The 25187-nt window shown below is 41.1% G+C and overlaps 1 long non-coding RNA gene across 1 annotated transcript; it reads right to left on the reverse strand.

Moving 5' to 3' along the window:
• Positions 1–10293: 10293 nt before the first annotated feature.
• On the reverse strand, positions 10294–24918 carry 1700065O20Rik (RIKEN cDNA 1700065O20 gene). Its single transcript, NR_045386.1, has 5 exons — positions 24779–24918; positions 15294–15381; positions 14139–14318; positions 12743–12840; positions 10294–10489 (listed from the first exon to the last, which is right to left on the reverse strand). It is a non-coding gene; the product is annotated as an RIKEN cDNA 1700065O20 gene (long non-coding RNA).
• Positions 24919–25187: the final 269 nt, after the last annotated feature.

A 25187-nucleotide genomic window follows, 5' to 3' on the forward strand; every position in this document is an offset into this window, starting at 1 on the left:
CTGCAGGAGTTTCTCTTACCTGATGGAAATCTAGGAAACCGACTACTTTCAGATCGAGAAATGACAGATCAAAGGCGACAGAGACAAACAGTAGAGAGGGGGCTGTGGGAGTGCCCCTTGTTACAACAGGAGAACCTGGACTTGATGCCTGGCACTAAAAAAGGGAAGAAAAAGAAAATCTTGAGGCACTGATGAAACATGGAGGTTAATTCATTAAACTGTCTCTAGAAGGTACAGCCTAGAGCATGCAGACGCTAGTCTAGTTTTGGTCTCATATATTCCTTTAAGGCATTGAATATCATGTAATGCCTTGCATGCCTTCTAACAGGTGAAAATACTTAAAAAAACAAAAACAAAATCATCATTACATAAATTATACTTTTGAGAGAGAGAGAGAGAGAGGAGAAGGGAGAGAGGTAAGGAAGGAGGGAGGGAGGGAGGGAGGGAGGGAGGGAGGGAGGGAGGGAAGCGAGGGAGGGAGGGAGGGAGGGAGGGAAGCGAGGGAGGGAGGGAGGGAAGCGAAGGAGGGAGGGAGGGAAGCGAAGGAGGGAGGGAGGGAAGCGAAGGAGGGAGGGAGGGAGGGAGGGAGGGAGGGAGGGAGGAGAAGCCCCTATGAATGAGCTAATGGGTCAGATATTTGTTACTGGGTCAATTTTTCAGAGCACTGAAAAAAAATCTTGTATCCTGTAAACGTCTGTCCCGCAGGGGCAAGTGGCTTAAATGTTCACGGAGCTTCTGAATGTCTCCTGAGTTCTGCCAGTGTGGTGAAAGACCCACAATGTGAGGACTCCCCCACGTTCTGACTCAGGAGAGGCGACACCCCAAATCACTCATGAGAAATGGTCTTGCTGCAAACTGCAAGAGGACTTTTATTTCAAGAGCGCTCTCGGGCCCCAAGTCATACACCATGTAGGAGTAGAGGACTATGACGCCCCAAGTAGCTAGGTAAGGGGGTATTCAAAGGAAGAAACCACAAGTCAAGGAGGTGGGGAGGGCGTTGTTGGAAAATACCAAAGATACTGGTTAAGAGTCAAGAGGAAGTGGAAAGTCAAGACAGTTTTCTAGGAGCCTCTAACAATAGCACCTTTGCATAGCGGGTTCCAGCCATGGTCAGGGTGGTCAGGGTGACATTCTTTGAATGAACACTCCCTGAGCCCAGGGATCGGGTGGGTGGAGGAATGTCGCTATCTGTTTTATGATTAGCATACCTTGGAGCATTGAGTCACAAAGGTCACGTTCTCAAGCCTGGGCCTAAAGGCCTAGAATTTTGTTTTTACATTGTACTTTTTCAGTGGCACCTGAGAGTTAAGACTAGACTTAACCTGGCGCCAGGCACTGGGCTAGGGCTGACTCTTCAGCACTGCTGCGTTACTACTTTTACTTCACCTCCCCCCGGCTCCCCCCCCCAGCTTCTTTCATTGAAGACATAAAAGGTTATTTTCCTGGAAGTACATTAATTTGATGCATTGTGAGAGTTTTTGTTTTTGCTGCAATACTTCAGGATCCACCCATGGATGAAGTAGAGGGATCTGTACATCCTTACCATCTGTTTAGCCATGATTTCTTAATAACTCAGAATACGCTCAAAGTATTCTGCATCAATAAATACATCGGTGCTGAATAAATAAATCTTAACAGTCAGTCATTTACTCTTGCTATCGAAAAACTAGATCTGCAGTCATGGAAAATAAAACATAATTACAAAAGAAATAACAGGGGTGGCCTTAGAAGTATATCCCAGGGGCTGGCGAGATGTCTCAGTGGGTAAGCGCACTGACTGCTCTTCCAAAGGACCTAAGTTCAAATCCCAGCAACCACATGGTGGCTCACAACCACCCGTAATGAGATCTGACGCCTTCAAGACAGCTACAGTGTACTTATTTATACTAATAAATAAATCTTTGGGATGGACTGAGCGAGGTTGACCGAGTGAGCAGAGGTCCTAAAGTCAATTCCCAACAACTGCATGAAGGCTCACAACCATCTGTACAGCTACAGTGTACTCATATACATAAAATAAATAAATAAATCTTTAGAAGTATATTCCAGATACTATGACCAAACAGAAGACAAACATTTAAAAATTTTGTTCCAAGACAAAGGAACAGGATTTTCCAAGTGGACAGGAAGTTCTACAATGCCTTTTGTGCCTGGAATGAAGATCTAACGTTGGTTTATTCTCCATCACGCCTCTTTCCTCCCAACACCATTCCCAGGCTCTATGATTCTGGTTATGTTAATCTTATGCTTTTCAAGCCTGCACTAGACAGTTCAGTCTAAAACGCAGAATTAGAATAGTTATCGGATAGGAAGAGGACAGAGGCCCAACAGTGAGTCAAAACTAAGGGGAAATAACCTATGGAACAAGAAAATATAGAAACATAAAAAGAATAGAGTACTGGGTTGGTTGGAAATTAGGGAGAAAACAAGTGGACAATTCCCCGCTGGAGGAAACTAGCAGAAGCATGAAGGAGCCTGCAACATCTCCAGGGGCTTGCCTCCAAAAAACTGCCTGGTTTCCCTATTGTTGATTATCTCAATAGCAATGACATACATTCATTTCTGCTTTTTCTGAAAAGTGCTGTGACTATGGTGATTTAGACGACTCAGAGAACCTAGTGACATGGAATTCGCAGCATGTGTTCTCTATGTCCCTGTTTCAGTCTCTTCACTTTCCCCCAGACATGCTGGTTTCTTTCTCCCTCTTCTAATTTCTTTCTAGATGAAGCTCCTATCCTTGCCCAGTAATTAGGTTGACATTTTGAGCCTGAATAAAGTGCCAAATATTTTCCTAGGTGCTGGGGATATGAAGATGACTCATGCTCTCATGCTCTGCCCTCAACTTCAAAGCTGAAAATGACCTACCACGCTATCAGTGAAGATGAGGTTACATTAGTTGTGATGTGGATAGAAAATAGATCCTTCGGAGCCAGCGGGGCCAGAGTGAGCAGGGCCGTGAGAGCAGGGCTGGCGAGAGAAGAAAAGGTGTCTGAAGACAGCTACAGTGTGCTTACACATGAATAAATAAATCTTTAAAAAGGGAAGGAAGAAAATAGATCCTTTATAGAACTGAAAGTCATTTTTTTACAAGAGCATAGAACAACGTGGAGAAATTCACCCAACCTCCTGGCAGATGAAAAGCTTGGGTAAGGACAATACTAGAGGACACTGGCTTTACCCTTAGAGTGAGAGCAGACGATGTTCCAAAGTCACCTCACACTATGTCTACATGTGAGCTTGAATGAGCTGTTACTTCTTTCTGAGCTTCAGTTTCCTTAATTAAAAAAGTGAGTATATTAGTAGTAACTGTTCTAGCATCCAGGTGGTGACTGAGAGGATATTGTCAAAGTGCTTGCCTCATAGTAAATGGTCAATAATTTCTACCCATTATTAATGTAATAATATTCTAACAACTAAAATGTGCATTAAGTATAGGCAGGTGCAATGGGTAGGGCTATTATGAAGATAAAGAGTGGTATTATATCTGAGCAATCTGACTACAGATAATTTTGATTAGCATCCTTGTATTTGGTGTTGTTTCTACAACCTTTATCTCTATGATAGGGACAAAAGAGTTTGGCCAGTGACTAATGCCTATAATTCCAGCACTTAGGAAGTTGAGGCAGGAGGATTGCCACAATTTCAAGACCAGCCCTGAGTACATAGTGAGTTTTAGGCTAGTCTGGGCTATAGTATGATAGCCTGACTTTGAAAATATTTACTTAACACAACTGTGAAAGTTCTTTAAAACAAGTTAGTTTTCAGTTTGTTTGAATTTATAAGTCAATTCTACATCTCAATTAGTAAACTTAGAATTTGATTCTTTTTAGTAACATAAATTGTATTTTTTAACAATGCCTAAACATTTTATTTCACAAATCAATAACTATTAAAACATCATGGAAACTGAACTAGCATTAAAAATATATATATATACCAAATGTGCTTAGCTTACAAAACCCTTTAAATGAATACATTCTTTTATTAAGACTGTAAGACATATGTTTGTGTGTGTACCCAGGGTGAAATAGCTAGTATTGTTGTGTTTATAAAAAGATAAGAAAGCCAGGAATATGTTTGGCAGGGTTGCAGTAAGGTGTGGGGACAGAAGGTGACTCTGTGGTCCCATGCTGAGGCATCCCTTCCCCCTCTGAGGTACCAGCCACATGGTGGTATAGTATAGAATAGAGTTTATTCAGGGCATGGGTAGGGGAGTTGAGAGAAAGGCAGAGAGAGGGGGTGTGGAAGAGAGAGGGAGAGAGGGAAGGAAGAAGGGAGGGAGGGAAGGAAAGAGGGAGAGAGAGGGTAGAGTAGTAGAGGAGGCTGGTCATGAGCACATGGAGAGAGAGGGAGAGGAGAATGTAGAGAGAGAGGGTAAGGAGCTAGAGCGAGAGAGAGAGAGAGAGAGAGAGAGAGAGAGAGAGAGAGAGAGAGAGAGAGAGAGAGAGAGGAGGGGCCAAGCAGCCCCTCTTATAGTGAGTCAGACACATCTGGCTGTTGCCAGGTAACTGTGGGGCAGAGCCGAGATGAAATGCCAACATGTAAGGTAGCAGATCTTGACTTAGTAGACAATAAAAATGGTGCTGTGAACACCGGACAAAGACTAAGGAGAGAAACATTCCAGTTTCTTGGGCTGATGATATTGCTCACACAACACTTCCATAGAAAAACCATTCAGGGGGGCTGGTGAGATGGCTCAGCGGGTGAGAGCACTGACTGCTCTTCCAAAGGTCCTGACTTCAAATCCCAGCCACCACATGGTGGTTCACAACCACCCATAATGAGACCTGACGCCCTCTTCAGGTGCATCTGAAGAGACCTCTAAGATGTACTTATTTATAATAATAAATAAATCTAAAAAAGGAAAAGAAAAATCATCCAGCCCTCTGTAAACGCAGCTCAGCCTTGACTGTTCAATATGATCTAAGGGCTTCCCATTTCACCCAGAGACAAAACAAAAGGCCCCATTGTGATGTGTCAGGCCCTATGTAGGTTGTGTATTGGGATGTGTCTGTCAGGCCCCAGGTAGATTGGTCTCTCCAACAGGTTCTCTTTCCTCGGCATCTGCCAGTCTTCCTTTCCTTTCAATCATCCTGCTCTTGCTTTTTTTTCAAACAAGCAGGCTAACCTCGGGCTTCTGTACTGAACAGTACTTCTTTAGGCAGAATGTTTATCCACCAAATAACATGCATCCCAGAATTCTCAGAGGCCCCTTGAACCAAAAGAATCATGGATATGGAAATCCTCCCTGGCTAAACTTTAACATTCTAGCCTTTTATTCATTCCTCATTGCCTTTTGTTATGTAAATGATCTAACTTCCTGGGGCACATAGGTCATAGGGATTTAGATGTGTGTCCGTTTTTTTTTTTTTTTTTTTTTTTTTACTGAAAACATGGAGTAAATAGAAGTTCACTAATGCTTGATGGTTCTCACTGTCTATGATTGATTCTATTTTCTAGTGTTATTTTTGTTTAAAAAAAGATACTGATTATAAGCCACTAGATTGATTTCATGAATCACCCATAAATTCCATTTAAGATATAGTGCCTTAATGGGCACTTTTATTGTATCTTGTTTCACAGAAAATCACAATTGAGAGGTGTCTGTGTGTGTGTGTGTGTGTGTTATTTCCTGCCATGTACGGCCTTCTTCCATAGGGTGATGAAGGTAGCCCTGGCTCACTGTTCTTTCCAGCACCCACTGTAGTTCTGTGACAGCCTGAGTCAGCTGAAAGCACACTGGGGAGGATGCAGGAAAAACCTGTGAGCATCATCAGTTTTTGCCTTCTACCACGTGAGTCTCCATCCAGGGGCTGAACTCAGACCTTCAGGGTTGATTGAGGTAAGCGCCTTTACCTCCTGAGTCATCCCTCCAGCCTAGATCTTATATATTTAAATCTTCAACATCTAACATAACATACTTGTCATTAAAACATTAAACATTAAAATGTTTATAATTATGTAGTACATACATCATCTTGATTACCTAAATGGTTGAGTCCTTTGAGGCAGAGGCAGGCGAATTTCTGAGTTCAAGGCCAGACTGGTCTACAGAGTGAGTTCCAGGACAGTCAGGGGAACACAGAGAAAACCTGTCTCGAAAAATTAAAAAAACAAAACAAAACAACAACAACAACAAAAAACATCAACCAACTTTTTATTTACCCCATTTTTTAAAAGCACTTTTATTGTTGCTATGATTGCTGCTGTTTTGTTTCCATTTTATCTTCCTGTTTGATTTCCTTTCAAAATGTCCCCATTTTCTTTATTATCTAGGCATGACTTTTGCTTTAGTATTTCCTAAACTCTTGAGAGGCCAAACCTACTCCATCTTGGAACTGGCCTCCATCTTAAAAGAAAAAAAAAAAAAAAAAAGCCGGAGAACATGACCTGCAGCTAAACCCAAGTACCAGGAAGAAGCCCATGGCCTGTCCATGGCCAGTGTTACTCCCTGACTACTTCCTAGAACAACATAATGGTTTCTTCCACACCATCAATTCCAGTACTTGGTCAACATTTGTATTTTTATTGGTTGACTCAGTTTCAAACAGGATCACTATCTCTCCTGCTCTAATCTTAAACTGACATCATTAAATGATAGTATGGACCTGTTAATTAGGTCTATGCTGCTATTAAACATCATCACCTCAGTTTCACTTTGGGGAACACTAGTACTATAGAGAGAGTGCTGTATTTGGAACAAAATGCAGAGCTTCAAAATCTAGTCTTTTTGCTGTCCTCTGTGAATGACTGCTCTCTGGACCATTTTCCTGTTCTTCTCTTGAGTGATTGTGAAACTGAAATCGCACAATAGTCTTAATACTATTATCCACAAACCATGCAAAAGGGGAAAAAAAGCATGGTGCAATGGACAATTCAATATTAAAATATAAAAACAGTATTAGAGAAACCAACTCATTTTATGTTTACCATATTTAAATGCCATCTAATCTACAAGAGCCTGTCTTTATGAAAGCAAAACTCTCGAACAGTGATGCACTTTGTCCCATTGATAAGAAACTATGAGGAACAGTCCTTGTCTTCTCAGGTCTAGATTCTATTCACTACTTTTCTTTTAACCACTGCACCTTTAACAGCTACAGACCTTATATAGGAGAAGAGGTCCCACATGAGAGGTCCCAGAGGAAGGTTGAGCACAGTGAAAAGACTCAGGCAAACTGACTGCAGGGTAATGGCGGAAACATTCTAAGCTTGGATATTTTTTTCTCAACCAGTAAAGTTTAAACAGTGGGACACAGTGTGGTCTTTTAGGCGAGAGCAGCAGGATTGCTCTAAAGCTTAATCTAGAGTGACCCAGAGACTCAGCCATCTCTTGGGATCATCCGCACACAGCATCAAAGGCACCTTTCCTGTACACACTGAGATTTCCAAGTATTGTGAGGTGTACTGGGGAACATTGCCAGGCCAGGTGAGTGCCACTTTGGTATTTATCTGTGGCCATCTTTATACCGAGCGTTAAGGATCAAATACATGTGTCAGGCCGGATGCTGTCATACTTTGCTGATGTCAGCATGTGTACTATCATTTCACTGTACTTTGCTGATATTGGCATGCGTACGATCATCATTTTACTGTTTATAAGAATGCCTCTGTCATCTGATTGTAACTTATCCCATTCGTTGTGTGGTAAGAAGCTTTCAGACTCGGGCTAGGGCTACAGTTCACTGGGAGAGGGTTTCTGTAGCGCCTGTGCCTCCTGGAGTTTCAGCATCGTCACCACCACAATAACAACACCACGTCCACGGTTCTGATTTACACACATTCCCATAAATAAATTATTGGCCTGTCAAGTGAAATTCCAAATGTCTACGATGATCAGGAATCTGAGGATTTTATATGCTGCATTTGAGTTGCAACTTTTCAAGCCATATATGGTTATCTAGTATCAAAATTATGTTTTATGTGTTTAAAGCTTCACTTGGTTTCAACTATTATTGAGCTTCTTTTCCTGTTCTTGTCATTATTATAAGTGCTAGTAGAATCACAGTGCACTCCATCTGGAGAAATGATAGAAATCAGGGCTAAACTCACACTTGATTCACAACTGTATCTCATAACATCTAATGCAGAAGAATACATGTATGGATTACCCACTCCTTTTAAGGAGGAGATAATAGTTTATAAAAATTCTCCTAATTAGCCAAGTGGTGGTGGCATAAGCCTTCATTCCCAGCACTTGGGAGGCAGAGGCAGGGGGATCTCTGTGAGTTCAAGTCCAGCCTGATCTACAGAGTAAGTTTCAGAACAGCCAAAAATCCTGTCTTGAACAACAAAAACATAAACAAACAAAATTTCCATAATTGCCAGAAACCAGAATATAAATTTTTAAAAGTTGTTAGCCAAACTTAAATGAACTTGGAGACTTGGACAGTATTATAAAACAAAGAAATGCTAAAACAGACAGGTGAATACACAACAGTCAGTAATTCGGGTGTTTCAAAGGGATATTGGGAGCAAGTGATGAAACCCCATCAGTCAAAGCTGGACTATCTCAGACATTACAATGAAGTGATATTGGGCTATAAATAAATATGTAAAATAAAAACCAGATGGGAGAGAGATCACAATAATTAAGAACACTTGTTACTCTTTCAGAGGAACCAAGTTCAGTTCCCAGCACACACAAGGCAGCTTCCAACCATCTTTAACTGCAGATCCAATGCCCTCTTTTCTGACCTATGCAGACAACAGGCATACATGTGGTACACACATACACACTCGCGCACACACACATACACACTCGCGCACACACACACACAGAAAGAGAGAGAGAGAGACCAGACAGAGAGGGTGCAGAATATTCATACACATAAATCTTAAAAATAAAACAAGGAAAATTAATAAATCTGAATTGACAGAATCAAATTAGTCTGCAACCCTATAGGAGGAACAACAATATGAACTAACCAGTACCCCCCAGAGCTCTTGTCTCTAGCTGCATATGTAGCAGAAGATGGCCTAGTTGGCCATCATTGGGAGGAGGCGCCCCTTGGTATTGCAAACTTTATATGCTCCAGTGTAGGGGAACGCCAGGGCCAAGAAGTAGGAGTGGGTGGGTAGGGGAGCAGGTCGGGGGGAGGGTATAGGGGACTTTCGGGATAGCATTTGAAACGTAAATGAAGAAAATATCTAGTAAAAAATTGAAAAAAAATTATTCAATAAACAAATTAGGGCAAAAAGAGAAATCTTCTATGTAAGAGAATTTCAAATAACTTGTGTAAACATCTTATCCCCAAGGTGAATATTTGCCTGTTTACCTGGTGTGGCCCATACATAGTGACTTCTTTCTGAGGTGTACAGAATCGGAAGGAAGGAAAAATGACCCGATCTCATTGGAGAAGCCCATCCAGCACTGTGCCAGCGTGGTGGCTAAGGTCAGTGTGAGCTGGGGTGAATCAGTGGACAGGTGGAGCCTGGCGATGGTGTGAGGAAACGACTCTGCTCCTGAATCCCTTTTCCAAAACCCACATCTGTATTTCAGCTTAACCATGTGGGACTGACGGCTGGGATTGGAGCCCAGACAAATCTCAGCACTGGGACATTTTATTAACTGCTTGACCAGCCCTCCTCAAAACCACAGAAATACATGAAAAAAGGTGTCATAGCTAACCAGCGTGCAAAAAGTCTCAATAACTAAATGCTGTAAGCTATGTTTAGCAGAATACTGAGACAAAAGTTAGGACATTGGTTAAGACTAGGATATCTTAATAAGCAATATACTTATTTAATAGTGTACCAATATGGTTCAACAATTTTAACAAGTAGATCATATGAAAAATGTGGGAACTATAAACAATCAGCTCAATTTGTCTTTAACTAAATCAGAAACTTTTGCTTGTTTGTTTTTTTCGAGACAGGGTTTCTCTGTATAGCTCTGGCTGTCCTGGAACTCACTTTGTAGACCAGGCTGGCCTCGAACCCAGAAATCCGCCTGCCTCTGCCTCCCGAGTGCTGGGATTAAAGGCGTGCACCACCTAGCCTGGCTTTTTTTTTTTTTTTTTTTATCAGAAACTTAAAAAAAAAAACTTTCTTTAGTTTTTAGTTATTCAAGCAAAATTTCCACCTTGTGTGAGACTTCCCATGTACTCAGCATAGTTTAGAACTATCACACTAATCAATCTTAGAATATCAATGGTGGAGACAGGTTTATTATACTCAACCAAAGTAGCATAATCCACTCTTTAATTAATTTAATTTATTGTGGTTTCTGGGTATTATGTGAATTTTTAAATTTAACTGGGAAAAAAAATCCAAAATTGGATGTTTCTTTTTACTTATTTTATTTAGCATTGTTACCAGAAACAAACAGCAACTACAAAGATTTTTAGTAAATTATTTCATTAAAAAAAAAAAGCAGCTGGTGGTATTCTCACTGCTCAGGCATGTGCTCCTCCTGCAGAAGTGCGCGGCCAGGTTCTGCGGCCAGGTTCTGTCCCCAGCAGCACAACAGAACAATGGATAAAAAGACCTAAGGGAGAAGGGTGAGTTGGATTTCTATGGTCTGAAATGAAATAAAAATGTTGCAAGTTTTATAAAACTTCATGTTAAATGAGATTTTAATCTTGTATCTGTCACCTTTTCTCTGTGGACCCCAGCATTTTATAAGCACTTTATGGAACGTGTACAGTGACATTTCCTAAATGAAAGAAACAGATGAGTCAACGACTGTACCCGACTCTCCATGAGTCCGAGGTGGAGCTGTGCTATTAACTCATAACCAGTCGATCCGAGAGTGACTGTCAGGTTCAGCATATGCTTCTAAAGCCATGGCAAGGAAATAAAATGGGTCATACTCCTACTCTTTTTCAACCTGGTAGTTTGTTTAAAACCAAATTTGTGAGGATTCTAAGTACCTAAAGACCCAGTTGTTATCTTTAAGAAATACTAGGGCTGGAGAGATGGCTCAGCCATTAAAGGCTAGGATCACAACCAAATATATAAGAAATACTAACATTTGTTGCATATATGATCATCTTAGGGACAAAGAACTCTGTCCAGGTACAGCTGAATTCTGCCCCACACCCTTTACTTTCTAGTTTTTGTTTGATTTGGTTGATGTGTGCCTGAGCGTGTGTGTGTGTGTGTGTGTGTGTGTGTGTGTGTGTGTGTGTGTGTGTGTATGAGTAAGCATGTGTGGGTGTGCACATTTGTATGTTGATGATGAGTGTGTATGTGCATGTGATGTGTATGTGGAGGCCAGAGTCAACTTTGAATATTGTAACCCAGAAACTATCCATTTTCTCTTTTAAGACAGAGTCTATCACTGGCATGTGGCACTCACTAATTAGACTAGGCTGGCTGGCCAGCAAGCTCTAATGATCTGCCTTTCTCTACCCCAGTAGTTGGGATTACAAATTCACTATCATGCTGAAAATTTTACGTGGATGCTGGGGATGAAACCCAGGTCCTCGTGCATGCATGGCAAGCCCTTTCCTGGTTAGGAGATCCCAGCTTTCCTTTCTGCTTTTGTTTCTAGGTAGGAAGCACAAAAGGAAAGCTTTCCATCAGCCATCATCACTACCTCAGGGTCCTTGCCTCGGAAATAACCACTCTATAACTAACCTAACAAATGGGGTCAGGGCAGAAAACAGAATAACCAAACTGTGTGTGACCTAAACCAAAAATGTCTAACCACAGAACTTCTGGTGCTTTCTGTTGTGATAAAGTTTAGTATGAGAACACATGCTGAAATAAAACATCAATATTTCCTGTACAATTCTAATTTTTAGAAGAACATTATTTCTTTTATGTATCTCTTGGTCCTGGATAACCCTGCACATATGAAGTACAACATCAGATTGGTAAAAGACTACATTTGAAACCATTTGAAGAGTATCAAGGTTTTGTTTGTTTGTTTGATTGGTTGGTTGTTTTTTCATTTTTTTGTTTTTGCCTCTCTATGTATTCCTACCCATCCTAGAACTTACTGTGTAGACCAGACTGGCCTTGAACTCAGATATCTGCCTGCCTCTACCTCTCTAGTACTGTGATTAAAGGTGTGCATCATCACACCTAGCCTTGTTTTCTGGTTTTTTTTTATATTTTTTAATGTTTTTTAAAAATAAGTAATAAGGGCTGGCGAGATGGCTCAGCAGGTAAGAGCACTGACTGCTCTTCTGAAGGTCCTGAGTTCAAATCCCAGCAACCACATGATGAACTCACAACCATCCATAATGAGATCTGACGCCTGCTTCTGGTGTGTCAGAAGACAGCTACAGTGTACTCATGTATAAAAATAAATAAATCTTTGGGTCAGAGCAAGCAGGGCTGACTGGAGCAAGCAGAGGTCCTAACAAAAATTAAAATCAGTAATAAATAGGAAAATACTTTATCTGAAACTGGGACGGGGGCAGGAAGGTTAAACATAAGGGATCTTATAGTTCTAGAAATGTTTGATATCTATCCTTGTTGGTGGAACTCCTGAGAACAGTAAGAATTGTGTATCAAGCAAACAGCTGATCTTAATCAGATTCCTGGTTGCCTGGTCACAGTATCTAATAATGAGAAATGAAAACATTGTCCCTATTAGCTAGCACATGTTCTATTATTAAAATATATAGTGGTACAAGTAGTAAAACCCTGAGGCCTTGGTATAAGATACCACAGAGTTTAATATAACCTCAGTGAAGCCAGCAAGGAGGATCAACTCAAAGAAATACTGAAGGCTCTCATTGGAAAGAGGTCTTCTGTGAACTGATATAATACGTGAAGAATACCTCACCTCATATCTTCGCCACCACATTCTTCTTACAGTCTCAATACAGGACTCATTGCAGGGAAGACTGCATACCTTCAGGGTTACGTCAAAAATATTTCCCCCTAGGATTGTGTAAGAACAACCTTCTCAGTCAAGGATAGCCCATTTCACTGAGCAGTAATTTGAAATTCTGTTTGATGAATCACTTCCCATTATGTCCAACATGACTTCTAGTTTTTCTTTATTGAACACTGAACCAAGGGTCCCTGCATAGAGCTATAGCTACAGAGTCTCTTTTTAAACTTTTGGTTTTGGCAGTGTCTCACAAAGTTGCTCAGGCTTGCCTTAAATGTGTGATCTTCCCAAGTATCTGGGATTACATAAAATATGTTTCATGCTGTGACTGTGTCTACGAGCTGCAACCTTAACGCTCAGAACAAGGCACTGAGAAGCAAAGCATAGGCCACTGAGCAACTTCCCAAAGTGTAAATTCAAAAGTTTCAGGATAGAGACCCATGCTAAAGAAAAGGTAATTGATTGGGGGTGGGGCATATCAACAGTCACAGCACTGAGGTGTCTGAGGCAGGGGGACCATAAGTTCAAGTTCCATTCTAGATTGCATACTGAAACCCCACCCTCTGGCTCAAAACAAAAACAAAAACAAAAACAAAAAAACAGAAGTGAGAAGATTCAAAGATAATGAGAAGGCTCTATTGCAATTGGAATTGAAGCAGAATTTGACATTCTCTCACATGACAAGATTAAAACAACTGAAGTCTTTCCTACACAAATCAACCTCTTCACTGACAAACCCAAGATGATGTTTGTTTTATCTGTTTAAGTCCATTTAAGAGTATAGCCAAACCCTTTTAAAATTCTATCACATTTGTTCAAATGAGAGTTTCATTATGCTGAAGTGTTTCCTTTTGGAAGCGGAAGCCCTATATTGAAAGAGTCCAGTGGGAAGAAATACCTCTTCCAGGTAACAACTGGATCTGACATGTACAGAATAAACCAAATGTTTGATTGGACTAAATGAGACGAGTCAAAAATCAAAATGATGACTACAACTTGGGAGGCAGAGTCAGGAGAATCTTGAGATCTAAGCCAGCATGAGCTACAAAATAAAACCTTACTCCCCAGGACATCTCCAAAAACTACATAAATAAAACAAACACAATTCAAGGGCCTGGGGAAATGGCTTGGTGTGAGGTCTTCTGTAAATGCAAGGACCTCCTCAACATCTGTGTGTAAAGCTAGGTGTAGCCTGCAAGTATCTGTGCCCTTAGCATCAGAGGGCAGAGACAGGCAGAGCTCAAGAGCTCACTCAAGAGTTCATCTCACCTTGTAGGTCAAGAGTATTGCACCCAAGGGCTATACTAAGACCATTGATAACAATTTCCCAGAAACCTGCACGCACCTTCTGGCGTTTTCTATGATGCCTCTCCTGTAGGCAGAAGTTCAACTGGAGCTTCATTTTTCTATGGCCTTTTCCTAGGGCACATGTTATCCTCATCAGTAGGTTTTTACCATATAGTTCTAGTGGGCAACCAACAGCAGTGGCAATTGCCTGTGCTGTTCTGGGTCCTCTTGGGCCTCTCTGACCAAGAAAACATAGAAAGGCAGCTGATGTCTGGTTCTGGCATCTTCACTTAATAACCCGTGGCTTCTAAATGAAACATTATCTGCCCTCACAGGGTATCTCCCTCCAAGTTTGTATTTTATTCTTAATTAGCTTACCAAGTGTCAGCGTTCCTCCTGGCTTTTCCGTACATGCTCATTTTGGTTGATTTACCCCACCTTCTCTCATGCATCTCACCCATCCCCCTGGCCTCTGCTTAAATCTTTCTATCTCCTGTTTTCCCTAGTATATTTTAATATCTCACACATTCTATTAACCTTGCACCACCATCGTTCACACCTCAGTAACCTCTCATGGCAACATGCAGTATCTTGGGCTCCATATAAACTCCCACATACGTGCAGCTCTAAAAAGTAGAAGCTGGTAAGCCACATGTGAGAGAAAATACGCAGTTTGTCGTTCCAAGAGGTTAGTTCGCCCAATATATTTTCCAGTTCCATTCATTTTTCCTGAAACTTTAATGATTTCATTTTTCTTTATGGCTGATTAACTCTCTCTCTCTCCCCCCCCTCTCTCACACACACACACACACACATTGTACACATATAAATTATACACACACACATAATGGAAATTAATTTATATTCCCATCAATAGTAGATGAGGGTTGCTCTCCTCCCCCCCACCCCCCATCTTTGGCAGCATTGGCTGACATGTATTTCAGTTTAACATTGAATTTCCCTGATAGCTAAGAATGTTGTACACTTTAAAAATGTTTACTATCCATTTGTATTTCTTCTTTTCTAAGGCCATCTTTTTTAGACTTTAGATACTCATCTTCGGTTATACTTAGAGCTGGTAAAGGTTTCCTCCCTTCGGTAGGATGTCTTCTCACTTGATTAGCTGTTTTATTACACGGAAGCTTTTGTTGCATCTGTTGATTGTTAGCCTTGTTTCCTTAGTGACTGAGGTCCTATTCAGAAATGCTCTTACCTGTGCTTATACTTTAAGTTGAGAAAAGCCTGTCATAAAAACTGCAAATGTCACTCTGTGCCCAGGGTTAATGAATGGTTGTACTAGTCTACAAAGAGAAGAATATACTCAATCAATGGGGTTCTGGAGACGAAGAAAGCTACTTCAGAAAAGGCACATGAACAATCACACCTCATTGTACGTCACCATGCATCATTTAACACATGCCTTAGGGGGGAGAATAACAGTGCTTCCCAAATTAAGTCTTTCAGCTGCTGTGGATAGAAAGATAAGTTAGAGCGGTGCATCAGGAAAATGATGCTTGTGTGTGTGTGTGTGTGTGTGTGTGTGTGTGTGTGTGTGTGTGAAGCTTTCGCTGATCTCAGTGATAACAGACACAAAATAAAACTTTGAAAAAGAGAATGAAGCACAAGAGCATGAACAAGCAATGCATTAATTAATTAGTGTAGTCTATTTTAAAGTCCACATTAAGACTGCATTGCTACTACTCTTGAGGACTTATAGGACCAAATCTGCTCATTTATAACAAAGAAGATAAACTGGAATTACTTTTCTTTAAGACTAGCATCACTAAGAGAAGTTGAAATGTGATAATAACAAAAAGCCAAAAGTCACTGCAAGTTATGTAAGAAATGGTAAGAAGGCACACCATTGTGTAAAGGCATACATGCAGTCTAAACAACCATGTACATAAACATTTTTTAAAAAAAAATAAACTGTGTTGGTTAGTTTTAAGTCAACTTGACACAAGCTCAAGTCATTTGGGAAGAAAGACTCAGTTAAAATGCTGTCATAAATTTAGCCTACAGTCTGATGTGTTTATAAAAAGATAAAGAAATATATGTTCTATGGTGGTGTGGTGAGGTGCGGGGGAAGCAGATGTCTTGGCTGGTCCATGCCAAGGCATCCTTTCCCCCTGCGAGACCAGCAATAAGACGGTATAGTATAGAATAGAGTTCACTCAGGGCATGGGGAGGGGAGTTAAGAGGATAGTAGAGGCAGAGAAAGGCAGAGAGAGGGAGAGAGTAGAGAAGTAGAGGCCAGCCATGACCATGAGCACATGGAGAGAGGGGGAAGGGAAGTGCCCAAGAGAGCAAGAGAGAAGCAAGAGGGAAGTAAGAGTAAGAGAGGGAGGAGGGGGCAAGCAGACCCTTTTAGAGTGGACCAGACCTACCTGGTTGTGGCCAGTTATCTGTAGGGTGGAGAGTAGATGGAATGCTAACAGAGTCTTTGGAGCACTTTCTTGATCAACGATTAATGTAGGAAAGCCCAGCCCACTGTGGGAGATACCAACCTAGGTCAAGTGCTTCTGGGTGGTATAAGAAAGCGGGCTGAACAAGCCATTAAGAGTAAGCCAGCAAGCAGTATTCTTCTGTGGCTTCGGCTTCTGTTTTCTGCTTTGAATTCCTACCCTGACTTCCCTCATCAATGTAGTGTATCATGGGAGTTGTAAGCTGAAATAAACCCTTTCCTCCCCATGTGATTGGTCATGATGTTTTATCACAGCAGTATAAACATAACAAGACAAAGATAGGAAGCCTAATTAAAATAGTGTTTTTATAGTCCCGCTTCTCTAAAGCTATAACCCATCGATCCATCCCTCCCTCCCTCCCTCTCTCCTTCCCTCCCTGTGTCTCCTCCTTTCCTTCCTCCTTCCCTTTCTACTTCCCTTCCTCCCTTCCTCCCTTCCTTTTCCTTTCTTTTCTTTCAAGATATTCAGACAGAGGAAGTCCTGGAAACTATCTTCTGGGATGCATATACAAATAACTACACTAAGCTGGGCAGTGGTGGTCATGGCACACACCTTTAATCCCAGCTCTTGGGAGGCAGAGGCAGGTGGATCTCTGAGTTCAAGGCTAGCTTAGTCTACAGAGTGAGTTCCCAGACAGCTAGTGCTATCAAGCCAAGCCCAGTCTTGAAAAAAATAATAACTAACAATAACGACACACAGCCCACAGCCTCTAAACACTAACTACCATAGATAAGACTTTATAGACACACATAGAAATGTGACTGACTATATTCTGATCTGGCCACATTCTAACGTCCCAATGTTTCCATAGCAACATGAAGATAAAGTTTAGGTTAAGAACTAGGCAAAAGGAAATTCAATAAAGCAGTCTATTTCAAGAATATTAATGGATAAAACCCTTATTAACTCTAATTCCCTTTGTGTTAATGACAATTTTTTTCCGCTAAAACATTTTGCTATTTTATGAATACAATTTGTAAGCATTTATTGCTTTAAATGATAGGTAGAAATGGTTGGAATCTTTGAGAACAATTCATAATATAAAACTCTTTTACTTTAGATAGTCATTGAGGAAGACTAAAGCAAAGCATTTGACTTCTTTGGTACATCTTGCTTGAACTAATACCAAAATTAATTTTCATCTATTAAGACAATGATGAGCTTTAAAGCAGAATAAATTAGATAAAGAAAAATGCTACTAACATTTTTTTCCCAGAATTAACCTTTAGAGACTGTAAATCAAACTCTGTTGTAGCAAATCTCCTACCCCATAAGCCCGTGCAAGGAAAACACAACTCAATTAATATGAATACAGCAAAACTCCAACATATATGTAAGGCACTTAAAGTCAAGATTCTCTTCTTTTCTTATAACTCTTAAAAACAAAATGCAACCCCCCTCCCCATACTTTCTCAATGTCTAGTTCCCATGCCATCTGGTTATGGCTTCTTTCGGCTGCTTCTAACAGCTTCAAATCAAAACTCAGATATTGCCTACCTTGTGATGGCATAAACAGCCTCCCTTAGCTTAATGGACTTGAAGAGTGTTGGTAAACCCAAGCAATCTGGAGCCTCTCAGAGACAGCGTTGAGAGGGTTGCAAAGGAACAGGAAGCCTGCAGAGTTCCCACTGCAGCATGCCTTAGGCACTTGAGTGTCTACCCTATACCAGACATAGCTTTGATTTAGATTTGTTTACTATATCTAAGTCTACAATGAGACATCTCAACTCTGACCACATTAAATTTGTGATAATGATAGTTACTCAGGAGTATCTGAAGGCACTTACATCCTTTCACTAACATTAACACCACTAAAAATTATCCTCTGTTAGAAAATGACCTGAAGCCAGGCAGTGGTGGAGCACGCCTTTAATCCCAGCTCTTGGGAGGCAGAGGCAGGCAGATTTCTGTGTTTGAGGCCATCCTGGTTTACAGAGTAAGTTCCAGGATAGCCAGGGCTACACAGAGAAACCCTGTCTCAAAAAACAAACAAACAAACAAACAAACAAACAAACAAACAAACAAAAAAGAAAAAAGGAAGAAAAGAAAAGGAAAGAAAGAAACAAAGAAACAAAATGGCCTGATATTTTACTTGTATTATCTAAGCAGCCCAAAGAAACAAAATGGCCTGATATTTTACTTGTATTATCTAAGCAGTTCTAGTTAAACAACTTCATAAAGAAGGCATTATTTTTAACCACTTAACAGAGAAACCAAGGGAAGGGTACATAGCTGTGCTCTGGCCAACGTGCAAGCCCATGTGTACAGCCTGTGTGCTGTACTACATTCTTGAATTTTAATGATGAGAAGGAAGAAACAGATGTTGTTTATGAAATAATGTGCACTGGTATCTTAAGAGTTACCATTATGTTTTTCAGTTAAAGTGAGCTTCCAGTTACACCCTTTACCACCCAGCTGGGGCACACAACTAGTGAGACATTAACTGAGCCTTGAATGACGGGGAAGGTGTTAGTCTAATTAATGAGGTAGAATACTATTTTTGTCATCTTTACTGAGACCCCAGGGGGGTTATTCCATCTACACTGCTAGAAAACTCCAAAGTCAGAATTCGTTTACACAACTCTTAAATTAGCATTTGAATGAGCTAGTTATAATGATTAATCTCATGTCTTAAGAAATGAGAGTCAAAGCAAGGAGCCTTAACCCAACCACACTCCTGAAGCATAACTTTCTTGTTTTGTTGCTAATTAACTCTACAGAGAACTGAATCTTGGTGTATCTGGGCATTGAAAAGGAAAAGAAAGGCTACAGGCTTTCAAGCAGCCTAGAGAGCTGTCATATGGGCCCACCCTGGAGGGCTGGGCTACTCACTTCCTACTGTAACAGCTGCCAAGGTTCACCCAAGACCCATTATTTACTGCTTAAGAACTGCGGTTGTTGTGGATTTTCGAATGCCAGTCCCTCCTGTCTGTCACTGTCTCCCAAGTTCATAACCCTGACAACATTCAAGGCTGCGTGATTGCTCACCTTGGAAATGTCTCGTTAATGCCTGAGTGGAAGGAACACTGTAAATACAAAACATCAACTATTCTTATCTTCAGAACCATAAACAGAACCAGAGGTTTCAATATGATACATTAATTAGCATTTATTTCATTTTTCAACTCTTGCACACAGATTTATAAACATTTCATATTACTTTCAATTTCTGGATGCAGAAACAGAATTACAGTGTCACAAAAAAGTATCTGTTTAAAGTCACATATCATGTTAGTAGAGACTCCTACCCTAGACTCAAAGCTGCTATACCACCGACCCGTTAAAAACAGGAGCGAAAATACCCTGAGCACTTACCGTGCACTAGCCTGTGCTCATCCCTAAGGAGTAGATTCTAACTGTCTCAACAACCTCCCAAGTGCTTGTTACTATACCCATTTCACAGATGCAGAAACCGATCCTCATAGAGGTTAACTCATTTGGCCAAGATTGCATGACTCTTATCTTTTACTGCATGTAAAGTGATCTGTCTATTACGTGATCTAGAACTCCAGTCCAGCCCCTGCCTTTTCTCATTCAGAAACTCTTCTGAGGTTGCATTTCCCTCTGAAGTCTAGGGAGCAGGAGTACACTTGGGAAATGAGTCCTTACCTACACCATAAGTGATGGCAGTGAGGCACGATTACATTTTGCCCACAGAGCTGAAGTGCAGAAAGAAGGAAACAGGTGTGGAACAGACTCTCCTTCCTCTTAAAAGCTTCTCTTTTGCTTACGTTCTGAAAATGTATATTCACACTAATGTTATATTATTGTCTACATAATTATATGCTGTGTGCAGGCATTAAAATGTGGTCCAGCTAGCGGTCCTACTAGTTTATTACAATATTTCCCTTCATTTAAAATATTCGCTAACATTAATGCTATACAATAATTAGAAAACCATCAGATGACAGCATATAATCTTGGTTAGACGTTAGAAAAATAGATAAGGGGGGCTGGGCTTTAGCTCAATAGTAGACTGCTTGCCTAGGATACACAAGGCTCTGGGTTTGATCATCTGTGCTGTAAAAACAAATAGGTATGTTTGTGCATACAGACAAATGCACAAAGTATTCTGCATATTCTAAATATCAGAGCATACCTGCTTTTACTTGAATAACATCCGTTTAGTAATAGACTTATACATGTGGATTCATGCTTTTCCAACCATTTTAAAGTTTTCAGGAGCTGATGTATTAATTAATATCAAACAATATTAATCTATATATTTTGAGTGGATAAACCAAACAGCACACCAGGCCAAGGTGGTTCCATGTGAGAGAGGTTTATTGTGCAGAAGTAGAGGGGTGGTGAAGCAGGTAGAAGGGCAGAGAAGAGGAAAAAGAGAAAGAGGGGAGAGAGAAGAAAGAGAGAGAGTGAGGAGGGGGTGGTCTCCTAATTTATATGGAAAATGATGTCACACCAGTGAGGGTGGGAATTGAGCCAAGTGGGTTGTGGGATTGAGGGTCGTTGGCCTGGCAACGCAGGTCAAGAGTCACACTGTTAGGCCGGGTGTTGGAGTGTTCTGGCACTACCAGGAACTATATTATGAAGGAGAAAGAAAGCATTTTAATGCAATTGAAGATAGGCATAATTCTATTCTCAGAGCTAAGTATTAGGGTCATAAAAAAAATAAAGTAAGGTTATCAGAGTTCAGATATACTTATAATAGTTCAGGAAATTTATCAAATAAAACATTTTATTTAGAATTATGATTTTTGCAGAGGCTGGTGAGTTTGAAACCAGGCTGGTCTATGTAGCAAGTTCCAAGATTCACGGGCCTATGCAGAGAGAATCTGCGTCAAAAAAAGAAAGAAAAGAAAAGAAAAAAAGAGGAAAGAGAGAGGGGGGGAGGGAGGGAGGGAGGGAGGGAGGGAGGGAGGAAGGAAGGAAGGAAGGAAGGAAGGAAGGAAGGAAGGAAGGAAGGAAGGAAGGAAGGATGCTTTCAGAAAATGCCTTCCGGAGGCAAGGAGCAGGGTCTGCACACATTCCCAAGTGAACCCACTGTCTCTTACTGCTCCTTGACTGCTGCAGACACAGGTCGTGTTTGCAGGTCTCTGACAGGTGGTTGTTTTTGCTTGCTGTGCTTGGAAAGCTCTCCCCTTTGCTTCCTGTCTCACCCTCATCTTGAAGCTTTACTTGAAGGGCACCCTCGCTTCTTAAAGTATTCCACATCTGTGACCAGTCCAGTTCCCTACTTCAGAAATGACCATTGCCTCGACTGGGGGGGGGGGGCGCTAGGGGTAGGGGTGGGAGGGAGAAGGGGGGGCCTCCAGTTACCTCTCAGCTTCCTGCTGTCAGAAGGGTTACTTCTCTGTTTGCATTTTCTTGCTTAAGTTTTTGCTACCCAGCAGGACTTTAAGATCTGGAAACACAACAGTCCTAGATGCTTTGAAACTCTCCCAATTGGCTGGCTGCCTTGCTGTGTTTGTTTATTTGTTTGTTTGTTTGTTTGTTTCTATTGGGATGCTTCTCATCAAGTAGCCCTGGCTGACCTTGAATTCACAGAGAGTTGCCAGCCTCTACCTCCCAAGTGTTAGGATTAAAAGTGTGCACCATCACACCTAGCTTGATAGGCTGATAGGCTTTTATACTTTTTATTTATATTTTTTGAGATATCATAAGTGCTGCTGGGATCTTTGCTACATACAGAAATATTTTCTTTAGCATTTTGTGTACATTTCTACTTTAAAAACATGTGTATACATGTACGCACATGTGTGTGTGTGTTCCTGTACTCCTACTTTTATAACAGCTCTCACCTTAGGAAAATCAGATTATTCAGAATTCATAAACTGACATTAAAAAAGAAATCAGACCCAACACTAAAGACGCACCATTGATGTTGAATGAGCCATACCGTTAAACCCTCTCTTTTTCTACAGGGTACCAAACCCCAACTTGGTTTTTTTCCTGGAAGTTAGAGTCTTGTACTGTAGCTCAGGCTGACTTTGAACTCCAAATCTTCTTGCCTTAGGTCCCTGAGTGCTGGGTTTCCAAACCTATGCTTGGCTCCTGACTTGGTTCCTGATTGGCTCCTCCTAAGGGAAAAACCTTGTTTGTCTCCCAGCACTTCAACCTCACTGGCTACCCCACCCCCACCCCCTAGATGTGCCTACTTTCTCTGTGATTGCAATCTTGTTATCAAGTTCACAAGCTCAGTCCCACCATTCAGACAATTTTTACCTCCTGGCAAAGGTCTATATTTTAGGATGTGTGTACAGGGTCATGGGCAAGTGTTTATTTTTTACCTAATGCTTTTGTTTTTATTTTAAAATATGACTTATCAAGCAACTGAGCTAAGTTTCTATTTTCTGAAGGTTGTGTTGTTTTTGTTTTGTTTTGTTTTGTTTTTTTAATTTTGCTCAGAACATAATTGATTTAATAGATATCATGATTTTCTTGTTGGGATAATGAGAAAAAATGGCAGGACTTAAAGTATTACTGTAATGAGTAGAGACGTGTAACAAAGGCAATAATAGACTCCCGTAAGAGCAAGTTTATTTCCCTGAAAGGGTGACCCATTCAGTGACAGCCACCGACTGAGCAAGAGGAATGATAACATATGCTGGAAAGCCCCCAAACTAATTGTGAACGTCTTCAGCACTTTAGCTGTTATTTTGGTTAAGGGAAGGATAGTGGGGGCTCTTTAATTCATAAAAGCCCCGTTCACGTTTAGATTCCAAAACAAAGGTTTGCTACTGAAGATGAGATTAAGTTACAGATGCGGTTTGAGTCAGTGTTGTGATCATAAAAAGATAAAGGGTATTAAGATATGGTCTATGGGGGTGTGGTAAGGTGTCGGGGAAGGAGGTGCCTCTGCGGGCCCATACCAAGGCATCCCTTTCCTCTGAGGGACCAGCTACACGACTGTATAGTATAGAATAGAGTTTATTCAGGGCACGGGGAGGGGAGTTAAGAGAGTAGTAGAGGCAGAGAGAAGGAGAGAGTAGAAAGTAGAGGCTGGCCATGAAGACATGGAGAGAGGGGGTAAAGGAATAGGGAGAGAGGGGGAGCAAGGGCCAAGAGGCAAGAGTATGAGAGCAAGAGAGGCAAGAGAGAGGGGGGAGGAGGGGGCAAGCAACTCCTTTTATAGTGGGCCAGGTCTATCTGGCTGTTGCCAGGTAACTGTGGGGAGGAGCATACCTGGCTGTTGCTAGGTAACTGTGGGGAGGAGCATACCTGGCTATTGCCAGGTAACTGTGGGGGTGGAGTCCAGACAGAATATCAACAGTTTAAGTGTTCTGTTACTGTGAAGAGACATCATAACCACTCCAACTATTATAGAAGAAAGCATTCAGTTGGGGTTTGATTACAGTTTTCAAAGAGTTGGCCCATTATCATCATAGTGCTGGAGAAATACCTGAGAGTCCTACACCCACCTCCAGTGACACACTTACTCCAACAAGGCCACTCCCTGCTGACCAATCACTGGACCACTCTTATTCAAAACACCACAGCTGCCTTGAACAGACACCAAAAGCATCATTTCAGAAGAGCTGGAAACTGAGTGCTGTGAGATATTCACCAGAGAAAAGTACTTGGGCACAGGTTTAATCCAATAGAATGGTCTCATTAGCAGGCTGGCAGCTACCCTGAGGGTTCTGGACCCTAGTGTAGCCCCAAGCCTTTCTCAGGATGGACTTTTAAGCACACATTCTAAGTGACATATTTAGTTAGCAAGAGCAGTTAGCCAGAAGCAGAACTACAGAAGCCAAAAAGTAAGGGTAGAACATTTAGAGACTTTCTTAGAACTATGAACAATAGTTCAATACATTAGGTCTTTGTGTTTGTTTTGGCAAGTGTGGCATGGTGGGTTCCAGGGCCTCAATGGTACTTCTGTCATGGTGTCAGTGGTGCTAAGGTCTGGGGACCTACTACAACAGATTGAAAAAAATGCCTCTTGTGTTTCAGATCAGTCCTTGGTCTGGAAACCTGTAATCTGTTAACTAAACCATGTATGCCCTGGGGACACGTCATAGTTTAACCACTACTGCATGAGACAACCCAAAGCACCTAGGAGATGGAACTTTGGAGGAGGTGACAAGGGGAAAAAGCCTACATGAATGATATAAGTACACAGTGACACATTACCATAAGGAGGCCCTCATCAGGTGCCGACTCTGCCCTGACTCTGGACGTCTCAGTCTTATAAATAAATTCCTGTTGTTTCTAACCTTCCAGTGTATGACATGGCAGTCTGAACGAACAGGACAAATCACATAACCCAACACACCTTACTTTGGTAGTTAATCATTTCTTCGGAAACCTTATGTCTCTTTGAGGTTAAAAAAAAAGGAATAAAATGGTGGAATAATAATAGAAATCACCTCAGCCCAACAAAAGACCATCCACATTTATGATACAAGCAGGACTGCTGAGAAATATATACTCTTTGGAACAGTAAGGGTGTGCCTGAATAGAATCCTAGGCATAATTATCCAGGAATATTACTGATTTTTCCATGGAGACGCACACAAGATATTATTATCCATCTTGATTTAAGAATGCCAAAGAGTGAGGTTTTCCTGAAAGAATAATAAACTATTCAATAGGAATTATATGCCAAGATTAAACCCAAAACTTCATATTTCAGGCTGGGTGTTGTAGCGAACACCTTTAATCTTAGCACTTTGAAGGCAAAG

This window comes from Mus musculus, chromosome 18 (genome assembly GCF_000001635.26).
Source record: "Mus musculus strain C57BL/6J chromosome 18, GRCm38.p6 C57BL/6J".
Lineage (NCBI taxonomy): Eukaryota > Metazoa > Chordata > Mammalia > Rodentia > Muridae > Mus > Mus musculus.